Genomic DNA, 20236 nt, shown 5'->3' with positions numbered 1-20236 from the left:
CTCGTGTCTCTAGCTGCATATGTAGCAGAAGATGGCATAATTGACCATCATTGGGAAGAGAGGCCTCTTGGTCTTGCAAACTTTATATGACCCAGCACAGGGGAAGGCCAGGGCCAAAAAGTTGGAGTGGGTGGGAAGGGGAGCAGAGGAGGGGGGAGGGTATAGGGAACTTTTGGGCGAGCATTTGAAATATAAATAAAGAAAATATCTAATAAAAATAAAAGAATGTTCATTGCAATATGTTGCCATTTTTCCTTCTTCATATTTTTCTGAAGATGAGTCCATAAGCAGTTTTTGATGTAATGCCATTTCTCTTTTATGTTTCCTCTTGTGGTTCAGGACTTTGAGATGCTACTGCATACATCTTTGGCTACTGCAACATTATGAATGCTTTTCTCCATTTGCCCCATAATCTTGAAGGTGTTTACTTTTACATTTCAGTCAACATCCTTAGCTAATTGTTATACAAGAGGCTAAGTGAGGTACAAGGCTTGTGCTTTCTTCAAATGATCTTGGTCTTGGCCCAGTGCCAGCTTATGAAAAGATTGTCCTTTCAGATCGACAGGCCTTGCTGCTTGCTGATTTTGTGACAAGCCAGTTATGCATCTATGCATACATTCATTCTGGACTCTGTCCCATTCAATAGACCTGGTTGTTCTTAGTTATGGCTTTTCTACCCTGACATGACTCCTACAGATTTGACTTGGTTAATGTCAGTCTTCCAACTTTGTTCTTTTCCTTCATTCAGGACCTAGCTATCTTATGTTTTGCTAGTCTAAGGATCACCTTGTCAGTTTCCACCCCCACATATAATAGGAAACAGTTACTTAGTGCATATTTTTGTAGTGCTCTATTTGATTGTAGTAATAGCGTTAGTTATATACAAGAATGTGCTGCTTAAATGTTGTGTGTCTGCTTGCCTAGACTGTAGAACCCCTCTTTTGATCACATACTATTTTAGATGTTGGACATAATTTACAGGTGTGATTAAGATTGAAAATAATTTGGCATTAAGGGTTATGTAGTGGGTTGCATTCAATTAGTTTAATGCCTCAAAAGAAAATTTTCATGTTTTCTGGGGAAGAACTCCTGTCTCAAAATTTAACATAAACTCATATTTGAGTTTCTAGTATGTTGACTTTGTCAATTCAGGGTTTAACATTAAATCTATTTCTGCCCAAGTGTGTCATCTACCCATTTGTCCTTCAGATACTAAATGTTAGAACCTGGTTAGAAAGGCAAGAAAACTGACTCCCCCCTTGTTCTCATCTCCTAATGAAGCTTCCCTTAAAGCCCCATAGTAAGAAGAACCTATGTTTGAATGGAAAGGCAGACTTTTATCGGAGAAGGTCATGTGAAGATAGCATAAAAACTACATAGAAAAGTGGTTCCTTAGTGTAGGAGGGTGAATTTGAAAATAGTGGAAAATGCTGTTTGCGGTAGGTACATAGCACTGAAGGTTTCCACACAACAATTTATACATTGTAGACAAGTTGCCCTGGATCACAGGTTCTCTCAAGGATGTTATTGCTTAGTGAGTCAGTCATATAAGCAGGTAGCCTATAAAGGCAGCCATGAATGGATGGGCTGGATAACAGTTACTGCGAGAGTACCTCACAAGTGTTGTTTGCCCTTTAGTCAAGCACGTGAAGTGCGTTATCAGAGGTAGAAGATTCCTAAGGGAAGATCTAGCAAGAAGGAGTGAGGCCCCAGTTTTTACTTAGCCTGTGGTTCACACAACCAGACCATGTATATTCAGCAAGGGCTCTCTGGACAATGAACATATTGGAAAGAACCCACTTCTATGTTTTCTCAGAGTAAACTGTTCTTGGCTGTGAAGAATGACAGTAAAAGTCTCCTTCAGGAAAACTTCCTGTGAAGAGTCGCTACTATGTACACATGTGAATACTTTTTCATACCCCAACTGATTAGGCACTGTTAAGAAAAAAATAGACTCTTACCTTCTATGTCTTCTTTGATACCAGTTCTTCCTTACAGGTGAAGCACTTAGGTCTTCCAGATAAGGTTTTATGGATATAATATTGTAAACGTGGAGAACTGTCATTGTGCATGTAACATTATTAAGTTTTTCTCATTTGAAAATAGCCTACTTATAAGAGGGAGTGAAAACTCAAGCCTGTGAGCTGGAGAGATGACTCAGTGGTGAACAGTCTGCTCTTAAAGATGACCCAGTTTGGTACCAGCATCCAGTTGGCTCTCAACTATGTAACTTCAGCATCAGGGGATCCAATGGATTCTTCTGGTTTCCTAGGTCACTTACCCTCATGTTCACATACAGACACAGACACATAACTAAAAAAATAATACTAAACACAAGTAAACCAAGTTCTCTTGTGCTTCTAAGATCTTGGAATAATTTTCAAATTTGCCATCACTTATGATGGAAAAGTGGCTACCATTCTGAGGAGAATTTTGCAAACAAGGATTAGACTGCCATTGCTCTTCAAGTGGCTCAGTTTCTGAATGTCTCATGTTTAATTCAGTGAGAAGCAGCAATCAGGATCCCAGGGAATGCTTCCAAGCCCAGACGTTTGGAGAGTGTGGGAAAGAAGGCATATCACACTATGGATGTCAGAGCAAGAGTGTCCTTCAGAGGTGAGACAGATCGTTTAGAGCTGTAGTGCATGTATAATATTCATGGAAAAAGAAGACAACAGAGCTTTTGCTGATGAGATGGGTGAGTTCCAGAGGATCTAGAGAAGTGACTCACAACCTTTGGGTCTTAACTCCTATAGGGATCAAATGATCCTTCAGTAGGGGTCACCTAAGGCCATGGGAAATATCAGATATTTACATTACAGTGTTTAATAGTAGCAAACATACAGTTATAAAGTAACAACAAAAATAATTCTGTGGTTGGGAGTCACCACCACATGAGGAACTATATTAGAGGGTCACAACACTAGGAAAGTTGAGAACCACTTAGTGAATTTACAGAGACATGGGAAGTTAAAGATGACATGACAGATGAGGGCTATTTCTCCAGTTGCTTAACACAAGCCTTAGAGGTATCCTGTCCATTAGCAATTAAAGTAGGTTATAATTTAAAGATAGATCACAAACTCTACCTCTTATCACTTTGATGTCTAACTACCTAACCCCAAAGTACTTTTCTGTTTGATTGAACTTCAAACTGGGCTCTCTTCTTCCTCTATGGCTTCATCCTAATTTTTCTCAACATATCAACAATATAGAGTAATGTTGGTTTTGCAGAAATATAATCAGATCAACTTTCTTTTCCTTGAAAGCCCACAGGGGATTCTGATCATGATTGGAACAAGTTTAAATGCTTACTAAAACTTATAAAGATTTATGCACTCTGGGACTGGAGAGATGGCTCAATGATTAAGAGTACTGACTGCTCTTCCAGAGGTCCTGAGTTCAATTCCCAGCAACCACATGGTGGCTCACAACCATCTGTAATGGGATCTGATGCCCTCTTCTGGTGTGTCTGAAGACAGCTACAGTGTACATAAAATAAATAAATAAACCTTTATAAAAAAGAAGAAAGAAAGAAAGAAAAAGATTTATGCACTCTAATATGCTTCTCTAGTGTTATTTTCTACCTTTTCTAGCTAGCTAGTTCTGGAATGTAGCAGCTTTCAGTGGATTCCATTGATTCTCTGGCCATGGGACATTGAGCATTATGAATTTCTCTGTCTGGGATGCTCTTCCTCAGGACAGTCATCCTTCCAAAGACTCTGAGTATGAGCAGTTTGAAACCCTCTATCTTGTTATCCAGGCCTATTACCCAGCTCATTCTAATGTGTGTGTGTGCGCGTGTGCATGTGCGTGTGTGTGCGTGCGTGCGTGTGTGTGTGTGTGTGTGTGTGTGTGTGTGTGTGTGTGGCTCTGGAGTGAAGGTTAGAGGACAACTTGGAGTTGATTCTCTCCTATTATGTAGAGTCTGGAGATCAAACTAAAGTCATCAGGCTTGGCGGCAAGCATCATTAACTGCTAAGCCATCTTGCCAGCTACGGTCATAGCTTTTAACATGATGTAGCCCTCCAGTGAATGTTTGTCTATATATCATTAGACCGATGCTTTCTTCCTGTCATGACAGTACTGTAGACAAATTCTCATTTCTATTCATTCTATTACTTGAATAAATGAATGGCTGAGTCTGTGTTTGCGGGTTTCCAACAATTGTGACTTAGTTGCACTTGCATCTTCTCTAGTGTCAAGGAGCTTTCCTTGGGGATACTATTACTTCTTTGTTTGAGGAAATATTATTTCCTCTCTATTCTTTGGCTGAGGGTAGCCTAGATTGCGATCTAACCAGCACGCGTTGATCCCATATTTTTCCGCGTTTACTTTTACTCCTAAACTTTTGTGTGCTTGCGCTGTTACTTGCAAAAGCTTTCCGAAGCTTCTTTTAACTCCTTTTCTTTTCTAAAGCCCCATGGAGTTTGAAAGCTATAAATTTTGGCACTTGGCCACATATCCTTACCTGTAGGCTACAGATAAAAGGCGATGAGGAAAGTATTAGGTGCTTAAGTATAATCTTCAATTGAGGATGTCAGATACCTCTATTGTAACACACATGTCTAGCTCCCCTAATATGAATTTTTACTATGTCAGTCACAGTTATTTATGTAGCAATTTTTCATACAGTAGAAATCACTTGCATTTAGTCTGTATTTTAGAAATGTTTCTCCCATTTTGATCAATCAGTTTGTATTATTCAGGGAGGGGGGTATTAAGACTTGAAAGTGGTCCCAAGTTTGAGCTATAGTAACCTGCATTATATATTTAGCAGCATTCCCCAAAGACCCATTTTTCTAGAAAAGACGAAACAAGCTAATCAGATTTTACTCCACACTTTACCCACTATGAATCTATGCAAACACAATATTATCTCTCATCACTCATATGATGAACACCTCTACCCAGAAGTATGAGTCCCAACATAGTCCCACACTGGTTGGGAAGAATTTATCCATTAGCAGAGAGTCACAAATATTTTAATTATTAGGAGAACCTGTCTTCAATCAGATGTCACGTTTTAACAAAGCTGTCATCCAATAACCTGAAACAAATGTCAACGTGGAATTAATTTGTTTTATAATTAACACTCAATCTTTGGTGTCAAATGGATATAATAATTTAATGGTAATAATTAGACTTTATTGTAATTAGCTTTAAAAATGAAGAACACTTTCAGAGCTGGGCAAAGCAATGCAGGAAGCTGATTTTGATTTATGTGTCTTCTACAGTGGAAGATAGACTAAAGATGTCAATTCTGGCCAAAACAGTCTGCAAATTTGATGTTAATTCAATAGAAATGTTAAGTTTAAGGAATATTGATATGGTGGTTATCGTGGCTCACGTAGATAAGCCTGGCACTCAGGTATGCCTAGGGAGGAGGGTTGCTGGAGTTTGAGACTAACCTGGGCTTCATAATGAGCTACAAGCTAGCCTGACTTACAGAGTAGGAGCCTATCTTTAAAAACAAATTGACAAATGGACTATTTATTCCTGAAAAAGAGTGTGAATGATAATGGACAGGGTATATGGGGCTGTAGAAGAGGGAATATGTGCTTCTGTGAATTAAAGTTTGCTATGAAGTCAGTATAATGTTTGGGCAAAATAATATGGAGATAAATTGATAAAAAGAAAAAATCATGAACAGAGTCTAATTTCTAATAGAGTATTATGTATAATAGTTAGTCACTTCTAATCAATGGAGGAAATGTTGATTATTTAGTGAAAGATATTGAATAAGAATTGTCTTGAATTGGCAAGAAATCTATTTCACACATTAATAAAGCTCAAATGGATTAAATATTAATTAAAACTATTATTATAAGAAGAACATTTTAATTTAATCTTCTCAGTAGACAAAAAGCTTTTTATTGCTTGGCATGAAGCAAGAATCCACAAGGGACAAGAACACAAATCTGACTCCAGACTTTAGAATTTCCATGTGATAAACTATGATGTTCATTTTTTTGTTCACAAATATTTCGTGCATTATCATTACACATGGGGCATACACATTAATGTTTTCACTACATAAATGATTCCTACAAATCAATAGCAAAACTAAGAACAACTTAAGCAAAAAACAAGTGAAATACATATAAAGGTAATTTATCCTGCTACACAAAAAGGTAATAAACACATGAAACAAATCAAAGCTGTACCTTAAAGCAACAATAATTATAACCTTCCACATATTGTACTGATAGAGATTTAAAAGCTGTGTTTGTTGATAATGGTATGTTCAAAGAGGCATTTCAACTTCCGTTGTGAAAGTACACATTGTACGGTCTTGTGATGGCACTTTTGCAAAGCATACTAACAATTAAAACATGTATAACTTTTCATCCAGCAACTCTATTTTCAGAAATGAACCTCAGAGAAATCACTGCACGTGTTGGAAAGTATTATGTGAGAGTCTTTCATCTGTAGCAGTGTTTGTACTCACAAAAATACTGTTTTATCAACATGATGAAATTCTATGAAACTATCTCAAACAGGTTAATTATTTGTGTGATTACATGAAAATATTCCTGTAATATATCATATTAAGTCAATGTTGTGGTTATAGATGTATTCATTATAGTATTACATACATGATGTGGGTATAAAATATATGTGTGTGAATGCATATTAAGAAAAGCAAGTTTATGTTGTTCATCTCCAAAATGGAGTCCACATATTTTTGTTTATGTTGCTATCTTTTAGATTTATCCAAATAAAGAATATGTATTGCTCTTGGCCCAGGATGGGGAAGTGATGGCTCAGGTAGTAAAATGTCTCTCATACAAACATAAAGATTGATTCCTATGACCCACATGGGAGGTAGTACGACAACATACATTTTAAATCATAGTGCTTGAGAGATAGAGACAGGCAGATCTTTGGAGCTCACTGGTCACAAGGCTTAGGCAAAAGAGTGATGTTCAGGTTCATTGAGAGACCATGCCTCAAAATATAAGATGGAGAAGGCATCAACCTGTGTGTCAACCTGTGGACTCTACACTTTACATGCATGAATACATACATGCCTTCCCACCTGCATGAACACATATACTCACCTCTCTCTGCAGCACTAAACATTAAAGTACATTTTCTAGTTGTTAGAAAATAACTAGTATTTGATTTCATTGTTATTATTGAGACAGACTGACCTCAAACTGATGTTGATTCTCCCATCCCAGCCTCTTAAGTCCTGGGCATACAGATGTGAACCGTTATAATTGACTCGGAGTTTGAGTTTTTCATAGATTATAACCATTAATCAGGCTGCCAGATGCATAGCCAGCAGACAGTTTGCCACTATAGAAATGAAATAAAAGGAAAATCAAAATTAAACTGAGATTCTGCTTGTCAGTCAGATGTGATTAAGAAAGTAAACAAAAAATGCTTGAGGAAATAGAAACTCTTCCATCTTGGAGGTAGGGATATAAATTAGTATCGCCATTATGCATCAGTATAGGGACTGTCACGAAAATGAACTGGCAATTGGCTTTCCACGATGGCTCAGTAGGTAAAGGTGCCTGCTGCCTGGCTGATGACCTGAGTTCATCGTAGGCTTATATTTTTTAAAAACCCTACTTCAGTAAGGGTTCTTAAACAACTCAACCTCCATGAGGTGTGGGAGGAAGATGGCTAATGGGACAAAGGGGACGTGGACCTGTTTAGAAGTAGTTCTTTGGGGGTGATTCCAATCTTCATTGTCAGCAGTTCAGCAAAACAACAAATACAAATGGGCAGAAGTAGCTCAATCTAGAAGAAACCATGAGACTCTGCCCATCAGTATGAGTCTATTAAAGCAGCAAGAAGCAGCCGGAACACCACCAGAAGCTCTTTAGGATGTTTTTCTCTATGAATTCATGACAAGCAACGATGGGCGAAGAAAGCAAGGTGAACCAGTGCAAGAGCAGTGAGGCCCAATGAAGACCAGCAAAGAGTACAAGATTAGCCAATGTGAGAGCCTTGTCCACTGTCTGTTAGTTTATACTCATAATCTTTCCAAACAGGTTCTCTCAAGCATCCAGTCTAGCAAAACATCACATGCCCCTTTGCCAGACAGCTTCCAAAACAAATACTATGTGTTGGTTCTCAGCACAACATCTTCTCATAAGACAGTTTCTAGAAAAACATCACATGACATAACTGAGTTTCCAACAGAGACAGAAATTCCCACTTCAGTCCATGAAGAGCCTATATGCTGGAATTAACTATATTAACTATTGCCTATATTAACTTTTGCATAAGATCTATTCATCTGTGTTCATTGAGGGGCTATTTAGCATTGCCTAGTTGTAGATACCTCAATGTCTATCATTGAACGAATGAATCAAGGTGATATGATATATATGTATAATGTATATACAATGGAGTTTTATTCAGATGTAAAAAGAAATGAAATTGTTATATTTACAGCAAAATAAATAGAAGTGGAATCATCATGTTAAATAAAACAAGCCCCAGACCCTAGACAAATACTGTATGTTTTTTATCATGAGAAATGAAGGGTTAGATTTAACTGTTTATTTATACAGGGGCCAGAGAGGTACAAAGTGAGTGTAGGAAATGAGGTGGGAAGAGAGAAAAAGAGAGGCTAATGGGATATAAATGACACAAAAGCAGAAGAGATGACATATAGGACTGTTTAGGTAAAAGAGACCTAGAGGAGCAGGTTTAGAGGCAGGCAGCTAAGGTGAATAAGAACAAAGTATAATCCTATATGTATATATGTTGATATATATTGATATATCTGTTTATGCATGTTATAATGAAGCCTATTAGCTTACATGCTAACTAGGATATTAGTACAGTAAAAATACCAAGTCACAAAGCCACAAATATTCAGAAAATCTGTTTAAGAGGCAGGTCTGATGGTGCCTACCTATAATTTTACCACTTAAGATGCCGAGGCAGGAGGATTATGTGAGTTCAAGGCAACTTGGAATATATAACAAAATCCTACCTCTAAACATAATTTGCTTGAAGGACACAATTCTCTTCTGTACATATTCTCTGTGCTTATTTATAGAATTTCTAGCCCAAGTATTTTAAAAAAATATATTATTTTGTATTTTTCCTTTTAATGAAATAGATTCTCTTTTCATACAGGACATCTTGATTACTGTTTCCCCTCTCTACCTATTCTTCCCTCTCTGCCAGACCCACCCCTTTTCTATATCTCATTTGAAAAGAGGCTAAGAGATACCAGCCAAGTGTGACCAAATGACATATAATAAGATGAAGATCTTAATCTTTAAGTCTCCCTTTTAAAACCAATGTTATAAATCCACAGTGACCACTTCTATGTGAATGCTGTACTCACTAGCAGATCATCAGCTTTCTAAGTCCAAGAGTGCATTTTAGCAGCTAAGCATAAAAGTGATTCTCAGTTCTCACCTTGCTTAGTATTCCCAGACAAGCTGGGCAGCATGGCACCTCTCAACTCAACTTGCTATATAGTACGTTAGTTACTTTTCTTACTTCTCAGAAAAATACCAGTGTAAAATAGCTCAACAGAGAGGGGACCTTACTTGCCTCACAGGTTGGGGGTATTGTCTATCGCAGTAGGGAAGGCATGGTGCAGGAGAGTAAGGAGATGGTCATATTGGGTCTATGTTCAAAACTGCAGAAAAAGATAAACACTAGTACTCCATTCTGCTTTTCAACTGGTCAGTGTCTCCAACCTATGGGATCTTTCTGGCAAGCTTTAAGGTAATTTTTTCTGTCTTTCTTAAACTTTATAGATAGAATTTGAGTTTTGTCCTTTAGGTCAATTTAAATCCCATGAGCCTGATAATAATATTGGCTGTCATATATAGAAAGGAACTTTTATCTGGAGGTAGCTGGTTAGTTTACCTGTATAGCTCCAATGGAATCTTTCAGAAGTGTATTTGAGGTATTCCTAAACAATTTATAATAAAAAGATGCACAGCTGTGGCTCTTGAGCCCAGTCAGCTTTCTTCCTGTCTGTCACTACCTTGGACTAGAAGAATCACATCTTCTTGCGGGGAAAGCAAGCTGGACCATAGTTCTCTGAATGCACTGACTGACTATTCACTCCAGAAGCTCTATATAGCCAACCTCTGAGTTCTTATTTATGGGCTTTTGAGATAGTTTAGCAGGTAAAAATGGTTATTAGCAATACTTCAAACCCAAGTTCAGTCCTCAAGACCAATGCAATCACAGAGAAGCAACACCTGCAACTTTCCTTCTGACCTCCCTAAACATGCTATAGTATACAAACATACGCCCCTACCACACACATGCTTAAAAGTTCCTATTTCAGATATCATTCAGTTTGGAAGTAAAAAATTTACCCTGAAAGCAAAAGTCGGTCAGTTCTGATAGCAGGTGGGAGACAGTTTATCTGTGCATCAGTTCCCCTAGAGGAACACACTAGCCTTGCATCCCAGAAGACTGAAAATTTGGATTCCCAGACCCCAAACCCAACTCCAAACCCATCTGTGCTTACTCTGGGCATAGGAATTAATTTTCTACACTGCTTTATCAATAGGCGTGAACATCTTACTTCCTTTGATAAGTAGAACCTTTCACACTGATTGGCCTTGTCAAAGGCAACACTCTGACATTAATGGGTAAAGTTTATATGGGTGGAAACAAGTGTGTGAACCCAAAGAGAAACCCATGATTCCCCATGGGCCCTGAGTTATGGGTTCTCTCTATCCTAGGAAAAATATAATAAGCTACTTACACATAAAAGTGTTCCCTGTGGGATGTGAGGGGCAGAGATATGTAGACTCAGAGGATGGAAAGTTATAGCTTGTGAAAGCAGTGTTGCTTAACCTGTGAGTCATGACTCCTTTAGCAAAATTTTAGCTCCAAAATCATTCACATTTTGATACATAACAAAAAATTACAGTTATGAAGTAGCAACAAAATTATTTTATTGTTGATGGTGACCACAGCACTAGGAACTGTATTAAAGGGTCATAGCAGAAGGAAGGTTGAGAATCACTGTGTTAGAGTTAGGAGATTGAAGGCAGCAGGCAGTGTGTCAGATACATAAAATTCCACTGAACAGGATTGATAAGGAGAATGAAGAAGAGAGACCCGAGATGACCTTTGGTTCTTCTAATGAAAATCCCTTGTCCTTGGAGTACACAAGGTCCATTTGTCAACAGAATGTACCTGAAAACATGTTTGCTTAAGAAGCCTTTTGTATAAAAGAGTCTGAGAAATGAACATCATCAAGGGGCTGAATTATGGGCAGGTTTATCATATCTCCTTGTCTACAATAATAAGAAAAGAAAGGCCCATAGAGTATTCAAGGACGTTTAACATGGGATAAAAACATGACAGGCCTTTGTCTAAGAAATCTCAGTTATGATTGTATTTTTCCCTAATAGATCTCAGACATTTTTATTCTTTCTGAACATGACCTCTTCCTGGAGTGCCCTGCACAGTCTCTAGTCATTTGCATCTTGCGCATCTTGAAATGCCCAGAGTACTCTTTCTAAGATGTCTTCTCTGATATTTTACAGGAAATGATATGTTCATTCTACAAGCTCCTGTAGCGTAAGATCCCCTTTATGCGTTGATCCATTTACACTTAACGTTGTCTATCAATGATCCCAATAGACTGTAGACTCATTGATCCCATTAATTAGCCAACACCATGATGGAAACATACCAATTGTGTGATCCATTTAGTAAGTGACAAACAAATATTAAGATTTTTTTTGTGTGTAGAACAGTTATTGCTATATTTTGAGGGATGTCTTAGAAATTTAATATATAGAGCTTTTGCTTATTAAGATAATTGGGTGAGAGTTAACAGCATCTACTAGACATAAATTAGATAGACTACATGGTCTTCAATAGATGAAATAGTCTGAAAATTCAATAACAGTGTGGTTCCTGTGAGCTTCTGAAATAACATACAAGATATTCAGGCAGATAAAAATGCATTTTTATAATTATTTGAGACTGGAGGAAAATGTCATTCATAATATGCACTCAAAGTTCATCTCAGTTTGCTTTCACATTTGCTCAGTTTTTCAGGAATATGGTCACTCTGTAGATGTGTGGTATATTTATTCTTTTTATGGTCAGAATTTTAGCAAATGTTGTTCTCCATTTTGGAAAATAACATCATTGACAGAAGGATATCTGACAATGAGTGACAATACATGAAATGGCCAGTAGAGTACACTTAAGTGACTTGTGCTTATGAAAGGTCTGCTTAAGGCAGCATGGAAATGTCTTGTGTGTCTCTAGTTAGGCTTACCAGAATGGCGACTTACTAAAATACATGCTACTTTATTATAAATTACATTCATTTAATGTTTTTATTTATTTGCCATTAAATCAATTTATTCTATCTATCTATATCTATCTATCTATCTATCTATCTATCTATCTATCTATCTATCTATCTATCTATCTTCTATCTTCTGTCTATCTATTTTTTCAAGATAGGGTTTCTCTGTGTGGCCCTGGCTGTCCTGGAACNCANTTTGTAGACCAGATTGGCCTCAAACTCAGAAATCTGCCTGCCTCTGCCTCTTAAGTGCTGGAATCAAAGGCATCTGCCACCATCATCCTACACATTTCATTGTTTTAAAATGCGTACATTAATGTTATTTGTTTCACCTTAACATAGAAAAGGGAAGTTAGGGATGAATTTGAAAACCGCAGATCTAGATTGTAAGGTTCATTTGCTCCCAAAACATGGCTGGGGAACTAATCCTTGTGTGTGTGTGTGTGTGTGTGTTTGTGTGTGTGTGTGTGTGTGTGTTACAGATTAAATATGCCTACAGTCCATTGTGGCAGGGAAGGTGTGGGGTAGGGGCAGGGGACAACTTTGGTCATGTTGCACTGCTGCAGTCAGAAGACAGAAAGCAATGACTGACAGGATAGCTCATTTCTCCTTTATAGTCGTGGGATCATGAAATGACACTATCTGCAGTGAGAGTGGATCTTTCTACTTCAGTTAACATGGTCTAGAAGTCCAGAGGTGTCCTCCTAGGTGGCCCTAGATCCTGTTGCCAGAGGCAAACCTGGGTGCTACGTAGCACTCCCAGAAATGTGGCCTAAGAGCTTCATGGTGAAAACAGAGTGAGCAAACATCAGCAGCCTCAATTAAAAGCTGGCATCTCAACACGGCTTCACGGTCCATATGGTCCGTGGGGGTGGGGGGAGGTCCCTCACAGCATTATCATTCTGAGTTACTGTTACTCAAAGTACTCTGAAGATGACTCAAATCATCTAACCTAGTTCAGCCCCCTGTTAGCTGCCCTGTCCACTGCTGCAGTCAGGGCCTGGCAATGTCTCTGCTGTGACTGCACTGTAGCCCAATCACTGAGAATCAAGTATGAGTTCCTAGAAATTAATGCATTTGCCCTGGTCTTATCCCGGTATGGGTTTTAATAAAGTTTCATGATTTTGAAGGCAGAGTAAAAACGGTCAGCCCTAAAAACATGTATATGTGAACACCAAATTGATTCAGCAGTTTTTTATGTATCCATTTATATATACACATATTAATGTATATATTGTATATAGTTATCATCTATATCTATTCTCTATATATCTATCAATCTATCTATACATTTAGCCATCTACCTACCTATATTTTAAGAGGCTGTGAATTTGAGATGGAGCAGGAGGCATGTGAAGAAGGGGGAAATTGATGTGAGTACCATGCATACGTATGAAAATTTTAAAAATTAAAATAATGGAAGGAAATATGGGATCACTGAGAAGTCCGAAAGCCACATATACATGTACACATATACATTCACACACACATGCACACACACACACAGGCACATACATGCATGCACACACATGTATACATACATGCACATGCATGTATATTCTTAAAGAATAAATGGAATGAGTACTATATTTTAATTTGGAGAATCATTCCAGAGATACTTAATTTTAAATAATTGGTTGTAATTAAAAGCCCTTACTCTGTTTTTACTTTCTCAATCCATATGGCTCATTTTTACTTGTGGGAACCTAACTGAAATACAAACCAGATGAGTAGTGGAAGTACCTGCCTGCTTCAACCCACTTTCGAAAGCCTCCAAGCCAAACTCCATTTATTTACTGTCCTCTATAAAAATCAGGTCTAATAATCACAAGGAATCCTTCACACATGACCAAGTTTTTCTTTGTTTCCCATGGTCTCCTACAGCGTTTATCTTAATGTTCTTCCATGTGTATAATTTCCCAGAAAATTTTGTACTTAATATTCTGATGGTTTCCAGTATATGTTTCGTCTCCCTACTGAGACAGTAAGTGATTTGGAGGCAAAGCCTGTGCCTTATACCAGTTCTTTGTTTTCTTGTGCTGAGCCCACAGGCGGTGCTAAATAGAGCAGTGGTCCATCATGGGGGAAGAGCTGAACAAACACATCAGAATCACAGAGGGAAGTTGGAAAACTATGTGTGCCAGTTATAACCCACATACAGACCCATAATCATTCTTCAGGTCTTAGATTTTGAAAAGAAAGGTTAAAATCATCAGATGAAATATAAACGGCATGGCAACAATCCAAAGGGGAAAAGTCGTCTGTCACACGTGCACAGGGTATGATTACTTTTTCAATAAAAAATTTGTTAAATTATCCCATGATTGATATTAGAACTGGTAGGACAGCTGAGCAGTTATCCCTAGGTATAAAAACAGTGTATAAGCCAGCAATGTACCTCTACTTTAGCAGCAATGAACTAGAATATAATACTAGGGAGTAAGATTTGACAATAGCCATAAAAACATAGCGTACCTAGAAATTAACCCAATGAACAGTAGAGAAATGCCTTATCAAAAAGTTAAGACAATATGCGGGGTAGAAAACAAACATCTGGACTAATGGAGAGACACTTCATGTCCAGGGTTAGGAATGAGTTCCAAGTCAGATACCCACAAGTGCATCTATAAAATGCCTGCAAATATTTCAGATGAGTTCCTTGAAATTTTGGCAAACTTTTCTAGGACTTATATTAGACTATTCATGGATGTGCCAACATCAAGAATGAGGAGCAGAGAGAGATGGGAATAGAAACTATGCAAGTCACGAGATGATTCACACAGATGTGAGATGCTGGCATATGTTAAAAGCAACACTGCTCAAACAGTGGGCAAATGAGGGATTATTGTATGTTAGTTGTAGAGACACTGGTTCACTTGTTTGGGTTAAATTTTTTCATCAAATCCTGGCAAAATGCATGCTTTTATTTGTTTAACTGGATATAGTATTCACTTTTCTAAGTCATAAGCAAACTGTACGGAAGAAAGAGAGAAAGGTCTGATTCTTGTGGAACTGTCATCTTTGTGCCATCTGTGGGCAGTTAACATACATAACGGTCATTTTTGTTCACAGGTACATACAGTGTTTCAGTTTTTCTGCTTTTCCAAGGGGCACAAAGTGGGGAGAACCACCAAGCATGGGGAGATTTGATTATTCAAAATAGAAAAATGTAGACTAGAATATGCATCTGGCAGTGGAGCATCTGGTTAGCTGGAATCATCTTGGAAGCCCCCCTGGGAGTGGCAGAGGTGTCCTCAAATATGAACCAGAGTGTACCTAGGACTGGGCATTAAAGGATCATGGAGCATCATCATCTGAAACCAGGGCTTGGTTCCTAGTTGCCTACTGTTTGTTGTATTTGTTTAAACATAAGCATATTCTACTTTAAGACTGAGTTGTTAAGGGTAATTATAACAAGCCTGGCTTTTCTAATTTAGATAGTCTAAAGAGACTTTTCTGTCCCCCAATCTGACTACTAGACTATTGAAACAGTATCCCCTGTCAAAACGGGGAATTCTTCAGGAAGTTCATGAGAGGAGTCAGTGGAAGCACTCTCCAGTGTATTACACACAGTTGTAAATATCTGTCAAATAGCCCTTTAGGGTGAAAATGAAGCTCACTTCACTGTGGGATGACTATAACCTTGACTTACACTGCTTAGGGTCCTCATTTAAACTTCAGTCTCATTCCAGGGATCCCACAGACAGACTTGGGAGAGTTGCTATAACTCTTTGTTCTCTTCCCAATGTTAAATAAATACATCTTTATATGCTTTCCACTATTAACAAACAAAACAGAGGGCATGACATAGGAGTGCTGAAACCTGGCATCCATGTACATGCACACATATGTGTGTACCCTATCACACATATGAATATACTATTCACCTTTCTAAGTCTAAAATAACCAATATGCCTTACTTTAGCAGAAATGAACTGTAACCTCAAAATAGACAGTAAGATATAATAGTCATACATAACATATCTAGAAATTAACCTAATGAAAAGTGTAGAATTGCTTTACAAGAAACAGTTAAGACAATATTAAAACAAGTCCAAACACTTGGCCTAATGGAGAGAAATTTCATATCTAGGGGTAGGAATGTATACCCCAGCACACACATGCATGTATACTCCACTATACACATGCACACATACATATGTGTGTATTCTACCACACACATGTGAACCTCACCACACATGTACACAGACAAATTCAAAATGTTTTACTAATCCTATGAAATTCCTGCATGTTTGTGAATGACTAATAGAAATAACATTTACTTTCAGGTAATTCAATACCTGGCAAGCTCATCTGTATGATGCAGAGCCAAATACAGTGGTGTCGCAGATGTGAGCTTGTAGCACAATTTGGAATAGGAACTTAGAGATTTTATTTATATCTGTACTATAGACATGGTATAGATATGTATAGTTCTCTTTATGCATAAACACATTATATGGACTATACATGTATGCATGCATGTACATTTGTATGTATTACTTATGTGTGCAGAGAGAGTTATGAAAAGACAGAAAGTTTAAATACTGATGTTTTTGATGAGGGGAGATGGAGAGCCTGCAGTTTCTAGGGAAATCTCATAAATTGAAAGTAAGAGCTGATGCTACAGTCTGCAGTCTTGGGCCTAGGCTCTACATAGGAGCAAGCAGAAGACTCAGGCAGGCTTTCTGTGCTGCCTACTTATGGACATTTCTTCCACATCAGAAGAGCTAGTTTCTTGCTTTTAAGGCTTTTGTCTAGCTCAGTGGTTCTCAACCTTCCTAATGCTGTGGTCCTTTAATACAGTTCCTCATGTTATGGTAACCCCAAGCATAAAATTATTTTATTGCTACTTCATAACTATAATTTGCTGCTGTTATGAATCTTAATGTAAATATTGGATATGCAGGATTTGATATTTGATATTTGATAAAGGGCCATTCAACTCCCAAAGGGGTTGTAACACAGGTTGAAAATGACTGATGTAGTCAGATGAGGTCCTTTGATGGAGAGCCATTAGTGGGTATACTCAGTCACCTTCTAACTGTTTTCTGATTTAACTTTCACAGAAACATCTGGATTTGTGTTTGATGAAAAGCCGGGCACCAGAGCCTACACAAGTTACACAACTAATTCACCTCGATGGGGAAAGGAAAGGCCACAATCTCTGTAGTCCGACTCCTAGCTTTGAATCTTACTCACCTCCACTTAACAGTTCCTTAGGCCTAGCCGTATTCACGTGAGCTCTCCGTGCTTTGTGGTAATAGCAGTGGTTCTCATACCACGTTTCCACTGGGAGGATTAACATATGTAGGGAGAGAAGAATCCAGTAGGGATGCTCACTGGATGTTGGCTGCATTTAACCATAGTTAAGTCATTAGCGGATAGTGTGGGGGCAAGGACTGTGGACTCATGAAATAGGTAAAGACATTAAATTAGTGGGAAGCATTGAGGTGTACGCAAGGGGCAGATTTCAGTAACAAGGCAAGGAGAGGAGAGATTGGTGTCCATGCACATGAGTTGCAGGGGATTAGAATATGGGAACATGAAGGCATCACATTTTCTTCCTCAGGATTCTAATTTTTTTTTTTTAAATATCTAGGAGTGTTCAGGAAATTTGGCCAACTGCTACAATCTAGCATCATTTGTTGCTTGCAAGTGCCCTGGGGACTAGAGGCAAACCATAGCATGCTCTCATTCCCAAGGAAGTGGTTTGGTAGGGTAATGAAATAGAGACTCCAATTATTTTATTTGGATGTTAAATGAAAGAAAAGAATGAGTCTAGAATTGGAAAGCTTGAGGGCATGCATTTCAGAAACACAGTGATGCATGGCTTTCTACATGGCAGTGTAAGCACGCACTATTTGCAACTGCTTGCTGTGGCAGAGCATCATCACTGTATGTTGCCTATCACGTTTGCCTGCCTTTTTCCATGTATTGGCATTTATGTACTTGAAATAAACCTTTGGATATTTTCATTTGCATGTGGCATACAGATGTATAAAGAAGTCAAGAGGGCTGGCTCTTATGAGTCTCTTAACCGATTAACTGGCTCTCTAACCCAGCTCTGGTCAGGGTAAAGTTGGTGTCTAAATAAATGTCTAAACCTTGGCCAAATGGTCCTGGGCCTAAAGTGATAAGATCCAGGGACAAGCAATGGAATCTTTGTTTCTTTCCACTGTCTTCATCCCGAAAATGTGGATTCCTGCTTGGCCTTAGGACTGCAGAAGGCCAATTTGAGATCCGTCAGACTTGAGTACCCCGCAAACAGCTACCACAAGCCAAGCCACTGGTGCCTGAGGAAGGAAATTAGCATTTATCGCATCTTAGTAAAAATGATGTGGCCCAGTTAAATTAGATTTCCTTTCATTTACAATAGACTTAAAATCCTATTTAGCTATAATCCAGCCAGTGTAAAACCTGTTATGAGGATCCCAATTTTCCGAGATATTGAAGCTTCCTGGTCCTATCAGAGCATCTTGATTCTATCTATTTTCATCCATCATTAAATTTCTTATGACTGAGAATGCCAGGGGCGACCCTACCTTTCCAATCGGCTGCTGCATTCAGCAGTAACTGGACTAAGATCGGAAACATTTATTTTACGCAATGCCTTCTCTGCTCTTTTCCACTATTTTAAACACTACTGAGGGTCACACTGGAAATCCTGCTCCGATTCTAACTGTAATCAAGCAGGAAATAGTTTTATTCTATTTTAAACTAATATCAAGCCTAAGTAGACAGCGTTGTTTCATATAGGATTGAATGGCCCAATCTGCCATTGCTTTAAACTTATGGTTTGCAGATCTTATCACTGTCCCCATATATTTGCGGTATTGCACATTTACAATTTCCCAGTTCTTTTCTCTATGTAAATGGATATTTGTCTCTCTTACGAGTCTCTGAAGCCTTTGCACAGGTGATTTTTTTTTTTTGTCATGGGAGTACTTATAAATACTTGTTACTCATGTGTCTGTCCACGACAGCATGGCATTCTTGACTTAATTCTTCAGTGTGAGTCTTGCTACCCCCATTCACACTAGGTACTTCATGGAGATAGAGATTATGGCATAAGCTACCCATGAGAATATCTGCCGATTGAACCAACAGGTGGAAGCCTGGCGTACGCAAGAGCCTAAGCTTTGCTTGGTTGCCAATTTAGGGACCTTCCAACGTCACTGAGTGCCTCAAAAGAGCATCTCTCAACCACTTGGAGCCCCTAATTTCCTCTAGGCAATCGTTCTCCCAGAATGTTATCCCTAGGTTCATCAACTTCAGATGTGAGGCAATATATTATCAGGGACTTGGGAGAAGATGTTGAGATTGGGAGAGCAAAGCAAGGGTAGTTGGGTGTGGCTCTATGGCAAGGACTATTGTTTCCAAGGTTTTGTGACTTTCTTTATTGTGCAGCAGGGTCTGAGTCTGTCTTGAGCACCTGCTCTTCTCTTTCTCCACCTCCCCGACATCCTTGTATAATGGCTATTTAAAAGCTTACGGTGGACTAGCTGCTCGGAGATGGGCAGCATGTGGCTGCATTTTCTAGGGAACATTCACACCCTGGCTCTGCAGGACACACGATGGGAGGTGCAATTCTGGTGATCCTGGCTTTGATGCTCAGTATCTGGGGTGAGCCTGGAAGATGGGCTAACACTATTGAAGAAAGGTGACTAAGCATGTGCCTTGAGTTCTATACACTCTATTGAAGGGTCTGGAGTTTGGGGACAGACTTATCTGCGAGGGCATCTACACTTGAGTTACTGATACGTCTCTCTGAAAGGACTAAGTCTTGAATCCAATCTCACTGGCTGTGGCTAATCAAGAGCCCATGAGAAGGGAATCTGTGTGGCCCAGGAAGAGGTAGGAGAGGGACTCCAGGAACACCAGAGAAGGCTTCTAAACAAAATGGAGCTTTGTTAATCAGTGAACTTTCTGGAAAACAGTAGAAATTCTCTTTCC

The sequence above is a fragment of the Mus pahari genome, chromosome 7, assembly GCF_900095145.1.
Source record: "Mus pahari chromosome 7, PAHARI_EIJ_v1.1, whole genome shotgun sequence".
NCBI lineage: Eukaryota > Metazoa > Chordata > Mammalia > Rodentia > Muridae > Mus > Mus pahari.
The sequence above is the reverse complement of the archived record's forward strand: the minus strand, read 5'-3'. Positions refer to the sequence as shown.